We start from the raw sequence: 7464 nt of genomic DNA, 5'->3' as shown, positions 1-7464 counted from the left end.
AAACCCCGAAAGCAATCTCGACCCAAAATGTATTATCCGTGAGTGTAGTCGAGTCTCGTACTCGTCATCTGTAATCGTCGGATAGAATATTCAGTACACGGTTGTCTTTCCAAATGAAATCTACATACAGAACTCGCTCTTGGCAAATGGGTGGCAATGGCGCAATCAGGAGCGAGTTCCCGTCCGGGTGCCAAGTGATTGGCAAATGTCTGGGGGAAAGCAACCATATGTTGATTTGTCTGTTAGTGTACTGGGTGTTTGAGGTATGTAGTATCCACGCTTGGTTGGGTGTGTCAGAGGACCATGGATGCGTTCACAACCCCAATTGGGGTACATCGGGAATGATTTTGTGGAACCGATGTGCCCGGCACACACTAAGTTTTGTTGCAAGTTAATAGTGTGCCATGTCCGGGGGGGTTGTGATTAAACTCTGGTGAATTGCGTACTGTGGTGATTGGGGTATGAAAGCCCCGCAGTTGCAATGATCGGACGCGCCTAGCGTGTCCTTTAGTTGATGGTAGGGAAATGAAGGCCCTTGTCAGCTCACCTAAGTATTCATGGAAGTTTGGCATAAGGTCGCTGTGGTAGGGGTATGAAGGCCCCGTCAGCGCATGCACAATCGGGCGCACGAGCGCTTAGCGGAGTCGAATGCCGCTCAAGTGCCTGTCCGGTGCATCGGGTGTGTGTGATACGAGGGCAATGAGGTTCGCACGGGGGCTCGCCTCCCGTGTGCTACCGGACTTGACAACATATAGAACGTGGTGTTTGCTCCTCCGGGTGCAATGGACAATGAACATTCGAACGCAAAGTCGGAATTCTGGTTGATCCTACCAGTAATATACGCTCGTCTCAAAGGTTAAGCCATGCATGTCTAAGTACAAACAGATTTAATGTGAAACCGCATAAGGCTCAGTATAACAGCTATAATTTACGAGATCATCAACCTAGTTACTTGGATAACTGTGGAAAATCTAGAGCTAATACATGCAACATGCCAGGACCCTCGCGGGAACTGGTGCACTTATTAGTCAAACCAATCGCGGGTTCTCCGTGTCATTGAGTTGAAGTCTGGATAATGATGCTGATCGTATGGTCTCGCACCGACGACAGATCTCGCAAATATCTGCCCTATCAACTATGGATGGTAGTATAGAGGACTACCATGGTTGCAACGGGTAACGGGGAATCAGGGTTCGATTCCGGAGAGGGAGCCTGAGAAATGGCTACCACATCCAAGGAAGGCAGCAGGCGCGTAAATTACCCAATCCCGGGACGGGGAGGTAGTGACGAGAAATAACAATATGAAACTCTTTAATGATGTTTCATAATTGGAATGAGTAGAGCATAAATCCTTCTACGAGGATCAAGTGGAGGGCAAGTCTGGTGCCAGCAGCCGCGGTAATTCCAGCTCCACTAGCGTATATTAAAATTGTTGCGGTTAAAACGTTCGAAGTTGATACTTGTCCAACACAGTCCGGCTCCGCCGACCCGGTCAACCCGTGGTCGGTGGGCCAAGTCGGAATCTGGTTGCGACTCAATGGTGTGGTAGGGCACCAAGTCTGTGTCATGGTGTGCCCTTCAACGGGTGCAAGTGTAACATAGAGCTCGACCGCTCACGTTTACCTTGAACAAATTAGAGTGCTTAAAGCAGGGTGCCCAAACGCCCTAGAATAATCTTGCATGGAATAATGGAATACGACCTTGGTCTAATCTTTCATTGGTTTGTACTCAGACCGGAGGTAATGATTAACAGAAGTAGTTGGGGACACTAGTATTACGGCGCGAGAGGTGAAATTCGTAGACCGTCGTAAGACTAACTAAAGCGAAGGCATTTGTCAAGGATGCTTTCTTTAATCAAGAACGAAAGTTAGAGGATCGAAGGCGATTAGATACCGCCCTAGTTCTAACCGTAAACGATGCCAACTAGCAATTGGGAGACGCTACAACCAGGTGCTCTCAGTAGCTTCCGGGAAACCAAAGTCAGGTTCCGGGGGAAGTATGGTTGCAAAGTTGAAACTTAAAGGAATTGACGGAAGGGCACCACAATGAAATGGAGCTTGCGGTTCAATTTGACTCAACACGGGAAAACTTACCAGGTCCGAACTTATGGAGGTGAGACAGATTAATAGCTCTTTCTCAAATTTAAGGGTAGTGGTGCATGGCCGTTCTTAGTTCGTGGATTGATTTGTCTGGTTAATTCCGATAACGAACGTGACTCACATATGCTAACTAGAACGCAGTCAGCGTTAATGCGTCGATGCCGATTGGAACGGGTTAGGACCTTTCGGTGGAGTATGACCTGACACCTTCGCTGTTCGTGTGCGCAAGTGCACTTACGGTACGCTGCTTAGCAGGACAATTTGTGTTTAGCAAAATGAGATCGAGCGATAACAGGTCCGTGATGCCCTTAGATGTTCTGGGCTACACGCGTGCTACAATGTGGGTAGCAGCGTGTCTCCTATTCCGAGAGGAACGGGAAATCACTCAAATACTCACTTAGTAGGGATTATGGATTGCAATGGTCCATATGAACTCGGAACTTCTAGTAAGTGCTGGTCATCAGCCAGCGTTGAATACGTCCCTGCCCTTTGTACACACCGCCCGTCGCTACTACCGATGGATTATTTAGTGAGGTCTTTGGAGATGATCGTTCGCTGGATCCTCGTGAACCGCGTCTGCTTTATCGAAGTTGACCGAACTTGATGATTTAGAGGAAGTAAAAGTCGTAACAAGGTTTCCGTAGGTGAACCTGCGGAAGGATCATTAGTGGCCAAGTGATCCTTCCAGAAGTCCGAACCTGCGGGTTGAGACTTCGGCACAAGTTGCCATATGATAATTGACGAAACACTATAGAAGTCCGAACCTGCGGGTTGAGACTCAGGCACAAGTTGCCATATGAAAGTTGACGAAACACTAACAAGTCCGAACCTGCGGGTTGAGACTTAGGCACACGTTGCCTTATACATGACTTCGAACAAATACACAAGTCCGAACCTGCGGGTTGAGACTTAGGCACAAGTTGCCTTATACATGACTTCGAACAAATACACAAGTCCGAACCTGCGGGTTGAGACTTAGGCACAAGTTGCCATATGAAAGTTGACGAAACACTAACAAGTCCGAACCTGCGGGTTGAGACTTAGGCACACGTTGCCTTATACATGACTTCGAACAAATACACAAGTCCGAACCTGCGGGTTGAGACTTAGGCACAAGTTGCCTTATACATACATTGGCCAAATAAACAGAAGTCCGAACCTGCGGGTTGAGACTTAGGCACAAGTTGCCATATTATATTCGATCAAACACTAAGTAGTCCGAACCTGCGGGTTGAGACTCAAGACCGTAACAAGATGTCACTATACAAGTCCGAACCTAAGGGTTGAGACTTAATGCGATCTAGATACCAAGTTGACATCCAATACCTGTTGAGCAAAACCAAAGATTCCCTGTTCTCGAATGATTACACTATATAACAGGGAATCATGAAGAAATCAAGCAAGCGTGAAACAAAGTCATCACTTGGGCATGCTCGATAGCCAACCACATGACCTTAACCTAAGAGAGCATGCAAACCACATGATACCTATAAACGATTAACCCGCCCTAGTTCAATCGTTCACCAAGTGATGACTTCAGTATGGCTAAGAGAAAAACTTTTAAATGGGAAAAACTCTAAGTCCGAACCTCCGGGTTGAGACTTCCGCGTCGGAGGTGGGCGCACCTCCTATCCGAAAGATGATGAATCAGGGGTGTTCGGTCAGCAATGGTCGGATGCCCCGTCGTAGTCCAACTATGACAATCAAAGTCAAGACCTCCGGGTTGAGACTTTCCGCGAGTACAAGCATAAAGGAACACGGACCAAGCCGTACCGAGAGAATCGGTACTAGAGCCCTCGTGGTTCTACATTGAGAGAGCCCTCGTGGTTCTCATTAGGGGCTTTATGCAAGTCGTACTCAATACTGTGGTGTGAAGTATAAAGTATAGTCCTCGCCTGGTCCACGCTGCTTCGGCGGTCCTGGGTAAGATAGTTAATTCTAGCTTGCCCTATAGTGGAATGAGGACACTTAATGCTTCGTCTTTTAGCGGCGGCTAGACTCCTCCTCACGGGGAACGAGTTGACGCGCACAGCGGCGGCTTACGCACTATGGCAATCATGGATGCCTGAAGATTCCGTGAAGTTCTCCCCTGGTCCACGCTGCCTCGGCAGTCCTGGGTAAAATGGAATATTTCCAGCTTGCCCTATAGTGGAAGAGGACTATCCAACAATACAAAGTCAAGACCTCCGGGTTGAGACTTTCCGCGTCGGTGGTGTCGCGCACCGCCTATCCGAAAGATGGTGTAACAGGGGTGTTCGATCAGCAATGGTCGGATGCCCCGTCATAGTCCAACTATGACAACCAAAGTCAAGACCTCCGGGTTGAGACTTTCCGCGTCCGGAGGTACGCGTACCGCCTACCCGAAAGATGGTGTGCTTCTGGGGTATTCGATGAGTCGGATACCCCGTCGTAGTCCAACTATGACAATCAAAGTCAAGACCTCCGGGTTGAGACTTCCGCGTCCGGAGGTACGCGTACCGCCTACCCGAAAGATGGTGTGCTTCTGGGGTATTCGATGAGTCGGATACCCCGTCGTAGTCCAACTATGACAATCAAAGTCAAGACCTCCGGGTTGAGACTTCCGCGTCCGGAGGTACGCGTACCGCCTACCCGAAAGATGGTGAATCAGGGGTGTTCGATCAGCAATGGTCGGATGCCCCGTCGTAGTCCAACTATGACAATCAAAGTCAAGACCTCCGGGTTGAGACTTTCTAAGAGTACAAGCATAAAGGAACACGGACCAAGCCGTACCGAGAGAATCGGTACTAGAGCCCTTGTGGTTCTACATTGAGAGAGCCCTCGTGGTTCTCATTAGGGGCTTTATGCAAGAAGTACTCAATACTGTGGTGTGAAGTATAAAGTATAGAGTCCTCCACTGGTCCACGCTGCTCCGGCGGTCCTGGGTAAGATAGTTCATTCTAGCTTGCCCTATGTGGAAGAGGACTCAATACCCTACCTGTTGAGCTTGAAACAAAGTCATCACTTGGGCATGCTCATATTGCCATACACAATTACATTATATTCGAATGAGCATGCAAGCGACCCTATATAGACCGAACCAAAACGATAGATACCGCCGTAGTTCACCCCCACCAAGTGATGACTTCAGTATGGCTAGTGTGTGAAGTATAAAGTATAGTCCTCCCCTGGTCCACACTGCTTCGGCGGTCCTGGGTAAGATAGTTAGTTCTAGCTTGCCCTATGTGGAAGAGGACACCATACTTAATACTGTGGTGTAATGAACAAAGTATAGTCCTCCACTGGTCCACGCTGCTTCGGCGGTCCTGGGTAAGATAGTTAGTTCTAGCTTGCCCTATGTGGAAGAGGGCATACAAGACAAAGTATAGTTCTCCCCTGGTCCACGCTGCTTCGGCGGTCCTGGGTAAGATAGTTAATTCTAGCTTGCCCTATGTGGAAGAGAGCATACATGAACCAAGAACGAAGGTTAGATCGAGGAATGATTCGACAACTAACCGATGGTATGAAATGTGAAGAATTCAAGCAAGCACACAATCAAGTCATCACTTGGGCATGCTCGATAGCCAACCTCATGACATTAACCTAGTAGAGCATGCGAAAACCAATATATATGTAAACGATGCCCCTCCCTAGTTCAGCGCTTCAACCAAGTGATGACTTCAGAATGGCTAAATCAAATCGGTTCAAAACATACCATCGGTACCCTATTGAAACACACAAGTCGATATCAAACCTCATGATTGTGTAGTCCTCCACTGGTCCACACTGCTCCGGCGGTCCTGGGTAAGATAGTTCATTCTAGCTTGCCCTATGTGGAAGAGGGCACATTACTCAATACTGTGGTGTTATGAACAAAGTATAGTCCTCCACTGGTCCACGCTGCTTCGGCGGTCCTGGGTAAGATAGTTAGTTCTAGCTTGCCCTATGTGGAAGAGGGCATACAAGACAAAGTATAGTTCTCCCCTGGTCCACGCTGCTTCGGCGGTCCTGGGTAAGATAGTTAATTCTAGCTTGCCCTATGTGGAAGAGAGCATACATGAACCAAGAACGAAGGTTATGATCGAGGAATGATTCGACAACTAACCGATGGTATGAAATGTGAAGAATTCAAGCAAGCACACAATCAAGTCATCACTTGGGCATGCTCGATAGCCAACCTCATGACATTAACCTAGTAGAGCATGCGAAAACCAATATATATGTAAACGATGCCTCCCTAGTTCAGCGCTTCAACCAAGTGATGACTTCAGAATGGCTAAATCAAATCGGTTCAAACCATACCATCGGTATCCTATTGAAACACACAAGTCGATATCAAACCTCATGATTGTGTAGTCCTCCACTGGTCCACGCCGCTTCGGCCGTCCTGGGTAAAATGGAACATTCCAGCTTGCCCTATGTGGAAGAGGGCACATTACTCAATACTGTGGTGTGAAGTATAAAGTTCAGTTCTCCCCTGGTCCACGCTGCTTCGGCGGTCCTGGGTAAGATAGTTCATTCTAGCTTGCCCTATGTGGAAGAGGACACTTAATACTTCGTCTCTAAGCGGCGGCTTGACTCCTCCCTACGGGGAACGGGTTTACGCGCACAGCGGCGGCTTACGCACTATGGCAGTCATGGATGCCTTACGTTTCTATGAAAAGTGTGTTCCTCCCCTGGTCCACGCTGCTTCGGCAGTCCTGGGTAAGATAGTTAGTTCTAGCTTGCCCTATGTGGAAGAGGACACGTAGACTTACTGTGGTGTGAAGTATAAAGTTCAGTTCTCCCCTGGTCCACGCCGCTTCGGCCGTCCTGGGTAAAATGGATTCATCCAGCTTGCCCTATGTGGAATGAGGACACTTTATGCTTCGTCTCTAAGCGGCGGCTTGCTCCTCCCTACGGGGAACGGGTATACGCGCACAGCGGCGGCTTACGTTATGGCAGTCATGGATGCCTTACGTTTCCATGAAAAGTGTGTTCCTCCCCTGGTCCACGCTGCTTCGGCAGTCCTGGGTAAGATAGTTAGTTCTAGCTTGCCCTATGTGGAAGAGGACACGTAGACTTACTGTGGTGTGAAGTATAAGGTTCAGTTCTCCCCTGGTCCACGCCGCTTCGGCCGTCCTGGGTAAAATGGATTAATCCAGCTTGCCCTATGTGGAATGAGGACACTTTATGCTTCGTCTCTAAGCGGCGGCTTGCTCCTCCCTACGGGGAACGGGTATACGCGCACAGCGGCGGCTTACGCAAGTTAGTCACCCTCGGCAGTGGATCACTCGGCTCATGGATCGATGAAGACCGCAGCTAACTGCGCGTCATAATGTGAACTGCAGGACACATGAACATTGATAAGTTGAACGCATATTGCACGTCGTGGGAACCTACCATGATGTACAGATGACTGAGCGCT

General features: G+C 48.6%; 1 non-coding gene across 1 annotated transcript in view; it reads left to right on the top strand.

The window, feature by feature from the left end:
* Nucleotides 1–7310: 7310 nt before the first annotated feature.
* Nucleotides 7311–7464, top strand: part of LOC131291749 (5.8S ribosomal RNA) — a 155-nt gene continuing 1 nt past the window's right edge. Inside the window, exon 1 of the ribosomal RNA XR_009189512.1 lies at nt 7311–7464. This exon is cut by the window's right edge and continues 1 nt beyond it. This is a non-coding gene — a ribosomal RNA (5.8S ribosomal RNA).

The sequence above is a fragment of the Anopheles ziemanni genome (genome assembly GCF_943734765.1).
Source record: "Anopheles ziemanni chromosome X unlocalized genomic scaffold, idAnoZiCoDA_A2_x.2 X_unloc_138, whole genome shotgun sequence".
In the NCBI taxonomy this organism is placed as follows: domain Eukaryota; kingdom Metazoa; phylum Arthropoda; class Insecta; order Diptera; family Culicidae; genus Anopheles; species Anopheles ziemanni.
Note: the sequence above shows the minus strand (reverse complement) of the source record. Positions and strands in the feature narration are given on the sequence as shown.